The following is a 13124-nucleotide window of genomic DNA, read 5'->3' as shown; positions in this document are numbered from 1 at the left end:
CTCTGATTGGTCCAGCTAGTGACGGGCACCTCCCAATGGTCCAATCAACAGTGGCCCCAGGAGAAGGTCTCCTGCTGTACAGACACAGCACCAGGAGCCCAGCGTGCAGACACAGTTAAAGGGATCTTGGACCTATATGGATACCTCACAAAGTGTTTGCTTGTGCGTGGGAAGGAACAAGGTGAGGGGTAAGAGTGGAGAGGGACAGAGGCGGCCAGAGGGTATGAGAGAGAAAGACACGAGGGGATGAAGGATTTCAGGGGACAGCTCTGTCTTAGCTGATGGAGTAGCACAGAGAAGCTGCTGGGTCCCTCTGTGTCCTGAGATAGTGGGAGTGAGAGTTAGGAAGCGGCCCCAAAGATTCACGGGCTCCTTGGGCCAGGCTGCAAACGCTCGCCGCTCATAAACCACCATTCTCCACATGGATTAAGGGCACCCAGAGAGAAAGGCCACTGTCTCCGAAGCAAATAGCACGTCCATCCTGCAAGCCAGGGAACGAGGAATAAATCAAAGCACTTGGGAACATAAATGTGTACTAAACAAAATAAAAATGGCAACAGGGCACGGTTTACCTCGTGAGTTACCTCCTTATTTTAATGAAAGCTTCCTCACTGCCCCATTTACCAACCATGTGTCCAATCAATATAAAGCCTTAATAATGCGACAGGATCCCACCGCGCTTTCTGATGACACTGGTGAATTTTGGGGGGATTATTTCTTGTTAAACTAAGATTGAACAGGGCTATTAAAATTCTGCAACGGGGATCTAGAAGAAAAAGCTTTATTTCTGCCATTGCACATGAAATGGCTGTGATTAAAGCTCCATGAAATATGAAAAGATTCTATTGTAATGGACTCAAGCTGTAAAGAAGCAAAGAATGCATTACTGGGAACGAAGCAATTACTCTCACTGAGTAACCTTGTACATCTCCGAGTAGTGGCCCAGAAAAGCCAGCGGGCTGGTGTGGGGCTGGCTGCCAGACCCTGAACTGCTAATCATTCGTGTGGAGTAGCCATTTCAGGAAACACACGCTCCGCAGACGTCTGCAATTGTGATTTCTCACGATTAAGACGCGGTTCAGGCATAATGAGAACCGTGAGTTTCTGCTTCCTAATCCCTCCGACGGCACACGCTGTTTCCAGGCTGTTGCGGAGTTTCACCACCGTGTGTAGATTTCAGTGCAGAGGGGACAGACAGACTGCTGAGAGCCTGGTGTGGGACCACTGGTTACCGATGTAGCAGAAGAGAACTCCGCCCTCACGTCACACCATACAGTGCAATAAATTCCAGGTAAATGAAAGCGTTAAATCTAAGACAATGAATCCAAGAAAAGTGGAGGGGGCTAATGATGGCTTCTCAGTGTGGAATCTGCCGGTCCCAGGGCTGAGAGCAAAGGAAGAAACCGCAAAGCCTGTGGTTTTGACTACAGGAGATCAGAAGCGAATCTCTATGTGCCCCAGAGACCATAAATAAAATTAAAAGGCTAATGAAGCACTCGGGGAAATGTTTGCTGTGTTCGACAAAGCGTTAACATCTCATTGCGGACTCCCACCAACCACCCTAAAAGTCTAACATGTTATTGAACAAGTGGGGGAAACTAATAGGTAGGCAAGTGACAAGCTGGAACAAAAAAAGCGTAAAAAAACAAACATAAAAGCAAAAATGCAATTTAAATCAATAAGATGATTTTTCAACTATCAAACGCAAACCGCTTTCAAAACATTAACACCCTGTTATCTTCGGTCAGACAGCATTTCTCAGCCTGGGCACCATTAACATTTTGGGATAATGCTTTGGTGTGGGGATGAATCCTGCATTCCAGCCTTCTACCCAGTTGATGCCAGCTGTACCCTCTCCCCGTACTGGTGACAATTTGAAATGTCCCCAGACAGTGCCAAAGCCCCCCTGGGGCCCCAAATCGCCCATTTGGTTAGAATACGAGGAAATGTGTAGTCTGGTCCCCTTGAGGCTCAAACATTATGGAAGGCAAGTTGGAAATATGTATCCAAAGACTTAGGAACCCAATCCTCTTTGATCGAGCAATTATACTCAGAGTATTTATCCTAAGGAAAGTAACTGCACTAACCTTTTATCTGCCACAATACTCAAAGCCTGTTTATGATTGCAATTATAAGCCACTTAATTCCCAACAGGAAGGGGGTGAGGCGTTTGGTAAAGCAAGGGACCATCACGTCTGGCATCTCTGTAACTATGAAAAACCACGGCAAATGTGCCCAAAATGTCCAGCCACGAAACAGCATATGGGGGAGAGAAGCTGGGTGTCAATACAGACATCATCTCATTGTTTGTGAAGGTCAGGGATGCCCAGAGCAGCTGAGCTGGGTGCTTATGCTTTGGAGTCTCACGAGGCTGCTATCAAGAAGTCCGCTGGGGGCCGGCCGAGTGGTGCGTTGGTTAAGAGCTGGCTTGGGATGCCAGAGGGCCCCAGTTCGGATCCCACATATGAGGGCCAGTGACACTGCCCTCTACAGCTAAGATGCTGAACAACAGCTCGACCTGGAGCTGGGCTGCTGTGAGTCGCCAGTGACGGCAGGTGGGTTGCCATGGGCTACCGTGTGTAGCCAGCAGCCAGCGTGAGCAGCCAGCAGCCGCAGTGAGCGGGCCGTCCAGAAGCCGGCAACTGATCTGCCTCGCCTGGGAAGAGCGCAATGATGGTGTCAACTTGGGCCAGTGAAGCAACGTCCTCCACAACTAGACTGAACCACAACTAAACTGAAGAACAAAACAACAGCAACTTGTCTGTTCCCCTTCCCCCAATGCCCCAATAAAAATCTTAAAAGAAAAAAAAAAAAGTCCGCTGGGGCCCCATCATCTGAAGGCTTGTCTGTGGTGTGTGTGTGTGGGGGGGGGAGAGGGGGGCGGCATTTTCAGAATGGCTCCCTTGCCCCGTTGTTGGAAGGAAGCCTCAGCCCTCAGCTCAACGCCACTGGTCCTTTCACTGGGGCTGTTTGAGGTTTCTAATGACATATTCTCATCAAGTATTCTCATGGTATTTTGGCTTCTCTCAAGGCACGTGTCGCAAGAAAGTGAGACCAAGGAGGAAGATGTGATTGATGTCTGTTCAGAGCTACTCTCGGAAGCCACACACCGTAATTTCTGCCACATTCTAGTCACTTGGGGCAGGTCGCCGTGTCCATCCCACACGCCAAGGGAGGGGAATTCGGCTTCATTATTTGAGGGGAGGATTGACGATGAATTTTGGGTGGCGAGGGTCACTCCTCCTGGGGGCTCGGAGAAGGCTTGCTGGGACACATTGCCTCTTGCCCAAGCCTTTGAGTGTGAGATCACCAGGGAGACAGTGGCAGGCGACTCTCCTTCCAAGAAAATAGTCCATGCAAGGGCGTGGAGTTCAGAAAGCGCTCGCTGAACCCAAGGGGCTGCTTTTGGAGAGTGTGGGCCCTGCATGCGTGGAACGGGGGCGGGGGAGGGGCTGAGGCCTTATCCAGACAGCGTTAGGAAGCCGTGAAAGAGTTTTAGGCACGAAAAGAACACGGCCAGATTTGTATTTTAATGACATCACTCTGGTGGTTGTGTGGGAGGTAAGAAGGAGAATCGAGAGATTCCTACGATATTCTAAGTGAGGAAGGGGAGTGATCAGAACCGGGTCACGCCAGTGCAGACGGAGCCAGAGAGAACATTCTGTGTATTTAGGCGAAGAATCAACAGAATTTGAAGATGAATTCTTTGTAGAGGGGCAGAGGGAGTTAAGACTTTGAGAAGATTTTTAAGTGCTCTGAGCATCTGGGTAATACTTCAAGCCGTTTACAGATATGAGGGATAGAAAAGGGGATAGGGGGTGTATATTTTGGGACGTTCCTGAACAATTACATTTTGATTGTCTAAGGAAGTGGTCCAACAGGCAGTCCTGCTCTCAGGAGCGATTTTTTGGGTAGACACGCGGCCCCCTTCGTGTTGCTGGCTGAGGCCATGGCTGTGAAGGACAGGCCGAGGGGAGCACGTAGCGCGGAAGAAAGGGCAGATTCCTAGACGACACGTAAGGGGCAGGTAGAGGCAAAGAAAATGACAGGTTAATACTAAGGAGACACCATACAGGGAGAAGAACCAAACAAACTCCAACGTAAAACAATTGGAAAGAAGTAGATGGTGTGAAACCTCATAGAGACACAAGACAGGTGAGAAGTTGAACGCGTCCTGGAGATTTGTCATTAGCAGGTCACTGGCGACACTGTTTGCAAATGGTTTCCACAAATTACAGTGGGCTGAGGGATGGGCAGCTGATGGGATATTGGCAGACAAAAGGCATTTTCAACAGAAACCCGAGATTCTCACCATGAAGGATTAATGACGGTATGTACTCTGTGTCCCATTAGTGAATGAGACTTGTACTCTTCACGAGATACCACGTCAGACAGATTAACGACAAAATCAACGGTCAAAACTTTCGAATTTGTTGTAGTTGGAATTGAAGCTTTCAACGCCAATGGGATGTCAGTCAGTATTCCCTGAGAGCAGCCTATCAGGGATGCAAATCGATGCGATCAATGCATGTGATAAGTATAATAGAAGAGGCCTAACATTTGTTGGGTAACTGCTCTGAACCAGAAGCTTCCCCTGTCGTGTTTCCTGCCATCCATCGTGACAACCCAGGCCCTGCTCCTTGTCACTGCCTCTCTCCCTGGGAATTGTCTCTTGGGTGGAGTCTGAGCAGCCTCTGGGGAGTCAGTTATCATTTAAAGGAAACTCGTCTCTAAACAGCTCAAGCAAAATGTCAATTTATCCGTTCATGTTACAAAACCGCTCCAATGCAGGCACAGATCCTGTGTCGAGAGAGCTGGAACCAGGCACAGAGATTTCCTCAGAATGCTCTTTCACTCACTAAATGTTGGCTTAATTTGCTCAGATCTGCTTCCTACCAGGGGACACCCAGCTCCTGATGGGAAAAGACCTCCCATCTTTTCACCTTTTCAGAGAGGACAAATAAGGGCTTCTATCTCCAAGTTCCAGTGTGACAGTTCTCCGGGGAGGACTCTCATAGGCCCACTGAGTCACACGTCCACTCATTGAACCGACCACTGTTGCCAGGGGAAGAGGGCATAGCTGGGGTAGTGGGTCCAGCGTAGACCTCATGCCTAATCCCAAACTTGGGGACCGCGGGGCTGAGAGGATTTGCAGAAGAGGTGCCACGAAGAAACACCTATTACAGTCTACTGCCACCAGCTCCCACCAGCTATGATCCTATCGATATCCGTGAGCCGAGATCCCTTCCGTTTGGAGGCCGGAAGTCAAGGTTTTTGTGAAGCACGCAGACCGGGGAGTGTGTGGCAGATGGCAGGACGGAGGGCAGCGGGGCCTGGCTTTGCCGCTGATGCGCTGTGTGATCGTGACTTATCGTCAACGTGTTTGTGTATTGGTTTCTTCCTCTGCAACACGAGGGGAGGCTGCCGGAACCTTCCCGTGTATACATCCTTGGACCTTCTCGCCTGCCCCTGGACACATGGATTCTTCCCCCAACAGGCCAGGTGGACAGGGCTTTCGTTATTGGATGCCCGCAAACCATTCTGATTCCGTAGCCACACTGTGACTTTCTTGGTGAAACAGCCCTTCCTACCCTCAGTCCCTGTGGCTTTGGCACCTCCGTGTGACTCAAATCTAATTCAACCAGACTATCTCCAAACTCTTGTCACAGGACTTAAGCGATGAGCCTGTGGCCCTGTTTGGGGTGATGAGTGTCGGGCTGAGAGCAATGGTGGGAATAATTAGAAACAGCAGCCCGCTTCCCACTTGGCCTGGAGCAGTGAGGTGTGGGCGTGCAGCTGCAGGGGTGGGGAGGGGGGCTGCCAGAGAGCAGTGTCAGCGCCGAGGACGCCAGCCGAGACGGCCGACCGAGAGAGTCACTCCTGAAGGACCTACGGCAATCTTCAGGTACCTAGGTCCGTGCCCATAAGTCAGCGTGAGCTGGTCTCCTGAACTTGGAAATGAAAGGGTCATACGAGTCTCCAACAGGAAATATTGGTGATTTCTGAGTCCCCAGGGCCCGCCCAGGGCCTGGGAGAACATCGGTGTCTAGTCACAGCTCACTGAGCTGAGCCGAAGTGAACAAAGGACTTGGCTCCTAGCAAGCGTTCTGGCTACTGATCCTGCTCACCAAACCCCTAAAACCTAACGGCATGAAATAACAACCTTCTCACTTTGGGGTCACAGATTTCGTGGGCTGGGACGTCACACAGCAGGGGTGGGTGATCTCCTCTCCACGCTGACTGGGGCCTCCGCTGGAAGCTGTGCAGCTGGGTGCCCAGTTGGCTGGGGACTGGTGTTACATGGAGGCTCATGCACACACGTTTGGGGGCTCGGCTAGAGGACTCCAGACGAGACTTTTTCCCCAGCGCCCACACGAGGCCTCTCCATGGGGCTTGGCTGCCCGACCCTGCGGAAGGCACACCTCCGGGAGCCACGACAGCCCAGGGTTCCACGGACGAGGACTCCAGCAAGCACTCTAACCTGCCCCTCTGACCTACCTCAGGAGTCACACAGTGTCACTTTTCTGATGGTTACTTGTGAGGCACAAGTCCATTAGATTCAAGAGACGGGGACAGAGACCCCATCTCCTGGTGGGGGTGTTGAGATCACATTGAGAAAAGCACATGGTTGGGAGATGTCATTTTGGCCATCTTTGCAAAATAACATTTGCCAGCTAGTTTGTGCAAGGACGCATATTTGGAGGGTGTTGGGGCGACTGCCATTATAGGATGAAGTGTTGGCCTTGGCAACGGGTCACTGATTTTTATTAGCATTGCTTCCTGCAGTCCTGGGTCCTGCTCAGCCTGAAGGCAGAGCGTGCCTCCCAGGCAGGGGCTGTGGGGTAGGAGGGGGGGACGGGGCACCTTCACTGACCTTGAAGGTGAAGATGAAAAGCTCCTGTACCTTCCCAGCTGTTTCAATTGTCATTTGATCATGGGTCCTGGACCGGCCTGGAGCTTGGCACAGGGCAGAGGGCGCCGTCTGCCTGCCTGCCCATGTGAACCACCCCCGATTCTTGCCCTGCTGCAGAAGTTACATAAACGCCCCAGCAACACCCGTTTAAAATGGTAAGTCTGGCACTCAACTTGAACTCGGAGGTGCAACAACTCAAGTACAAAACCTGAAAATGTGACACGACAGGGTGGTTTATAACCCAGTCAGCGTTTTTTCCTCACGGCGTGTACCAGAATGAAAAATCAACAAACAGCAGCTACACCTGCAGACGTTTCATCATGGAAAAGTCGCAGTTACATAAGGTGTGAATATTTCCGCCCCCCACCCCACCCCACCTCACCCTCAGCCTTGGAATTTTTTCATGAAGAAAAGAAAAACTTTAACAAAGAAAGAGCAAGATTCTTATTTTAAACTCCAGGATGAGTGAAGTTCATTGGTAGGCAGTCTCTCTCTGGCTTCTTCATCATGGATGGTTTTAGAGGTCTGATGCACCAGCAAGACTCATGCTCAGGATTTTGAGTCCCGTGGAGACAACTGAACATTATGCTAAGAAAGTCTGTTCCTAGCTCTGACCCTGCAGAAGCCCAGTAAGTGATGTGGATAGTCAAATCGGGAACCGGGCAAGGCAAAGCACAGCATTTTGAAACATGCATTTCTATTCCTGTAGAAAACAGTAGCTAACAAGAATGCTCTCTTAAAATGCTAAGTGTACCCTAGGTACCATGGAGGGACTTTATATGTATACCCTCAGTCCATTTCATAATAGCCCAACAAGTGAGGTGATAGTATATTCTATAGTTTTCCGGATAAGGCAACGGGCTCAGAGAGGTTAAGTAACTTGGCCAAGGTCACACAGCTCTTAATGCAAATCCAAGCAGAGGTTTCACTCTAACCGCCCTAACACACTGCCTCAAAAGGGCATTGGAGGGGGGGGGCAAGGGCGGAAGGAGAGCTTGGAAGTGATCAGTTGTGAGTTTCACATTAACGCTCCCCAACTGGAAAAAATACGATCAAAGGCAAGTCAGATTGCTTCTCTCAGCCTCAGTTTCCCCACTGGTGAAATGCGTGGTCTGATGAAGAGAGCTCCGAGCTTGAGTTCAATGTGAACATTCAGGAGGTGGCCCGGTGATCCTGCCAAACCATGGCAGGTGTATGGCATCCAAGCCACATCCTCATCAGGTGTGATGGAGAAACGCTTCCTCTCCACCTGGGAGAGGCAGGGAGGTGGAGGAAGAAGTCATTCATTCATAATTAATTTAAAAAAATAAAGTAGTTTTAATTCACTGGGAACATTCTTTCTGCAGTGTTCCGGGCCATGAGGACAGAGCTGTTGTTCTCAGAGAGCTTCGATTCCAGCTGGAAAGAGGGACATTAAACAATACAGTATTTAGGTGCAGATAAAAAGGAAGACACGAAACATGGTACAGGGTTAGAGGAGAGAAAGTGATGGGGCGGCCTCGTGGGGCGTGGTGGGGACTTCAGCTTTTCACTCAGTGAGACAGGAGCCGTGGGAAGGATGTGAGCTAAAGAGTGACAAGCGCTGACTCAGATTTTTCTGTATTGCTTCGACCACGTAAAATTCTCTTTTTCCAGAGCAGGACACAGGGGGCTCCCTAGTTCAGGTTTCTTTCTTAGGAGACACTTTAAGCTCCCCCACAGGCATCAGCATTTTCACCTTGACTCGAGGCAGCCAGGGGGTCCTGGAGAGTTAGGGGGACAGAGGACGCCAGGAAGAGGAGCGGGCTGCCTGCACCTGGTGCCTCTGCCCTTTCAAAAGTGATCCTTGCTTGGCAGGTTTTGAAGAACCACCGAAGTTAAACTCAAATATTACTGAGGGTTCCCGGGGGTGTAAACGCTTCCTAAAATCTTTATGTCGTTTATGATGTTCTTATTCATGTTTTTAGCAGCATCTAGGGCTCAAGGGGCTGGCTGTGGGGACCCACCCACCGCAGGCCACAGGGTTTCCTTAATTAAAATGCATGGGCTTGGTCGTTTTCTGTGTGCTGTGACAGGAAACATTTCCAGTCTGACCGAGTAAAACATGACCACTCGCGTCCTTTAGTTACTGGGAGGGAAATGCCAACTCATTTCTCGGACGGAAAAGCAGGTGTCTTGAGCCGCCACCTGCTGAGCGCTAGGGGCGCTGCAGGACCACTGATGTCGCGAGTCCTAGCGGCGGCGCCCGGCTGCCCGGTGCCCCAGGCCCCGCCCCCGCTCTGCACCGCGGTCCCACTGGCTGTGCCCAAGGGGAGGTTTGAGGACGTGCCATCTCCAGGTGCTGCTTTGCAACATTTTGATGCATTGAAATAATCATGAAAACCATATTAATCCAGCATCACATATTTTGCTGTTTGGGGGGGGGGGTGTCGCAATTTAAAATCGCCTTTTAAGTGCTCCCCCCATCCCGACCCCCACTGTACTGACCCTCAGACTCTGAGAGTTCCCTTTCGTCATTAGACATTTCCCCCCAAACGGACACCTCTCATGCAATGAGTCAAAAATCAATTTACAAATAATTGATCCTACTTAATCGCATTTGCTCCCATGTTGACCAGCGTAAGCACCAACCAAGCAAAGACCTTTTGAGGAAATGAAAACCTGGCGCTGAATGGTTAGAAAGAATCATTGAAAGGCCGTTTGTGATGAGGTGGGGGCGGGGGTCCGACAGTCTGACTGGGATACTGTGACTCCCTCCCAGGTGTGAGAGAGAAGGGGCCAGAAGCAGGTGACCACACTCGCGCCCCTAAAACCCCAAGCAGAGAAATCGACGCTGCTCAGGGAAGCTGGCTTCCATGAAAAACTGTGCCGTACACATAATTTCCTCAGGGGGCTTTCATTAAGGAGGGGAAAAGAGAGTTCTAATCCAGCCCCCCTGTTTCCACTGATCCCCCAAAGGGCCTTAATAACTTCCTCATCGGGCCACTGACAACATCCTTGCATTTCAGCTCCGAAGCTATTGCGTGTTCACACGTCCCAGTAGCAAGGTTCCTGATCTCTCTGGTGTCGCCAGCTCTCCAGGTAAACTCTGCCAGGTGCAGCCTTTGCCCCAGGGCCCCCGTGAGCTCCTCCCTGTGTCCCTTCCGTGGACACGCGTCTTCTGAACTGATGGGGCGGGAGCCATCTCTTCCGTGATCACACTGGGAGGCGTGCGTCTGATGCAAAGATCCACGCGATGGCGCATTCACCCATGGGCCCAGGCGTCTGTCATCTAAGGACCCAGCTCTTCACGTCCATTGGAAACACTCGCTTCGAATGGACGCAGGAAATCAAACCCGTTGGGTGCTTCGCTCAGAAAAGGGAACTGATCCTTCCCACGAGTCAGACTCACTGTGAGATGGTGGTTCTGGCCCTGCACACGTGTTTTCTCTTTTGTGTGTGGCCCAGGGCTCCTGCAGAATTGGGCGGGGCTGAAATCCTTCTCTGGGAAGGCTGACCTCTGGGTTAAGTCCTTTTGACGGACACCCCCATCGTCCTGACTGTGCTGACAGCTCATCCCCAGCAAAGGCAGGCCCACCGCCTGCCACCCCACCCGAAGGTGGAGGCTCTCACTGATGACAGTGCAGGCGCTGCACACGGACGGCCTCGGCCACGGACAGCCTGACAGCTTGTCAGACGGATGGGTTCCCAGGTCCCACTGGGGCCTCAGTGCTGACGGGCCCCAGTGCCCCCTCTGCCTGCCTGGGACTCACACAGCCCAGAGCAGGGCAGGCACCTGTCAGGAGAGGAATGAACAGAGGTGTTCTGAGGCCAGGACAGACACCTGAAATTAGAGGGAAAGTGGAATGCCTCCGTGGGCTCCCCTGGGCACCCCCGAGACACCTCTGCTTGAGCTGTGCGGTTCCCCGGAGGTACCTCCTGCTCTGGTTTGCCAGCCTCCCTGGCAAGCGTGGCCACCCAGAGGCCCTGTGCTGTAAGCCCAGTGAAGGCAGGAAGTGGGGGGCTGCTGGAGAGGGCAGTCCGGGTGGTGCATGGTGCCAGGCGTGCTCGCCTCTGCCCCTGCCTCTCAGGTGCCCCTGGAACGTCACGAGCTCTCTGAGAGGTGAGTGGGCTCATGTGGCCTGTGGCCTGTGGCCCTGCTCTAGCTTCCAGATTTCTTACCTCCCAGCCCTGCCTTTGCATGTCCTAGCCATGCCCTTGACTTCTCCACTCACTCCCTGGGTCACTCGGCTGCAGTCACTCTGTCTTCTTCACCTGTGTGCCCAGCCAGCAGAGGCCGTGGGTGTCGGCGAGCACCTAGCAGCGTCCCTTGCCGGCTCCATGGGTGGATTCCAGAAGCCTCCTGCTCACCTCTACCTGCCCCGGATAAAGCTGGCCTCTCTGAGGACTGCCACATGGAATGCCTGTTTCATTCACGGACAGCCACCCAAACTGCCTGTGCAAGAGCCCACTGCACACAGCATGAACAATTAGCACTATTTAATTACCGACAAAATTAGGCTACAAATTGATTTATGGCCCTGCAGATGAAACACCTATTCTTGGAGGAAAGCAGATTTCTCGCAATTAATTTGAGAGAGACGAGGCAGGCGTGCGGGTGGGAAGTTGTCCCGGAGACACACGGGAGGTGGGTGAGGACCTGGCAGGCCTCAGCGAGCTTCTCGGAGGCCTGCAAAGGCACTGCTGCCCCCTGGATCCGTTGTGCTAATTACCCAGAGAACAGCGGATGTGTTGGCCAGAACAGCACACTGAGGCCAGAGGCTGAGAAGCCATTCTTAACATTTCATTTCAGCCACTGGTCGGGTATCTGGAGCCGCAGCTCCCCCCAAAAAGCTTCCACCCCAAAGAGTAAGACAACTTTGTCCAGCCAACTGTGTATAATGAGGAAATTGTTCAACATTTTGGGCAACAGCTGGGAATCTGTCAGCCACCTTTTACCCTAAGGACGAGACAGAAAAATCTGGCACTCACGCCCCCACCCCCAACTAAAGGCATCTGATGGTTGTAATTCTGGGGGGGGGGGCGATCTCAATTTGATTAAGACAATATAAAATGATTGTTTTTAATGAAGAAGAGGGGGGCTGGCCATTAATTTCTAGTCGATATATTTGAGAAATGTTTTAAAAATAGACTCCGTTTCACCTTAAAATGGCATTTAGCACTCACTTTGGTGCTGCCGCTGAGGCTAGGTGAAGGTGTGCAAGGCACCCCACTGCTGTTTCCCCACAGAAGCACTGAGACACAATTTCGTAGGTTCTTTGCCGGATCGATGTGTGAGGATTTTATAGGAGACACAAAGAGAACAGGCAGAAGTTTGAGAAATAAAGAAAAACAGAAAGAGAGGTACAGTCAGGAAAAAAAAATACAGAGTGAGGGAGACGCACACATCTCAAGGAGAGGGAAACTCAGGAAGCCGCCCTTTGCTTTGTGAGATAAGAGCCCTGGAAGCCTGGGTATGTGTTTGCAGCCTCGGGCCTACAGAGCAAAGCGTGCTACTCCCTCTGCCAGGTAATGACTCATTTGTACTTACAGGTGTGAATTCACCTGAATTGGTTTGGTTGCTGTTGGTTGACAACAGGTGTTCAATATTCAGAGCGGTCTCCCTCCTCTGATCTTTGGCCTCGTAGCCGGCGCTTCCATCTCAAAAGTGTGCCGACCCCTGGAAGAGCCAATCCCTGTCCCTCACAACAATTTAAAAATTATTCGAGAGCCATACATATATTTTTACAAATAAGGAAAATTGAAAGTAATATTATAAATGAAACTATGATAGTTTTATTGTCATTTCCAATTTGACTACAGAGCCACATGTATGGACCCAAAGAGCCGCGTGCCGCTCGCGAGCCGCAGTTTGCCGGCCCTGGTCTGGATCTCAGGCTCTGCCCAGTGACCTTGGCCCCTGGGGTCCTAGGTAGGTTGGGATGCAGCAAGGCAGTAAGAAGCAGCTTGCGTTTCCTCTCCTCAAGGTCACGTTGGCCCCCGAACGGAGCCATTTCCAGCTCCAAGTGCGCTAGCTGGGGGTCCGGTGGGAATTCTTTTAGGATCACTGACTTGGAGGTCATTCCAGGATGGGGCGTGAGGGGCCAGCGTGACCCTCAGATGGCACATCGTCGCCGTCAGATGTCCTGCTGCTCAGAGATTGTTGGGGACTGCCCAGGGCGGGGTGAGGGACCCCGCTGCAGGATCTGGGGTGCGCTGACGGCCCAAGAGCCTTAGACACCCCCAGGATGAG

Source organism: Hipposideros armiger, unplaced genomic scaffold (genome assembly GCF_001890085.2).
Source record: "Hipposideros armiger isolate ML-2016 unplaced genomic scaffold, ASM189008v1 scaffold_544, whole genome shotgun sequence".
NCBI lineage: Eukaryota > Metazoa > Chordata > Mammalia > Chiroptera > Hipposideridae > Hipposideros > Hipposideros armiger.
This window is presented reverse-complemented; position numbering follows the sequence as displayed.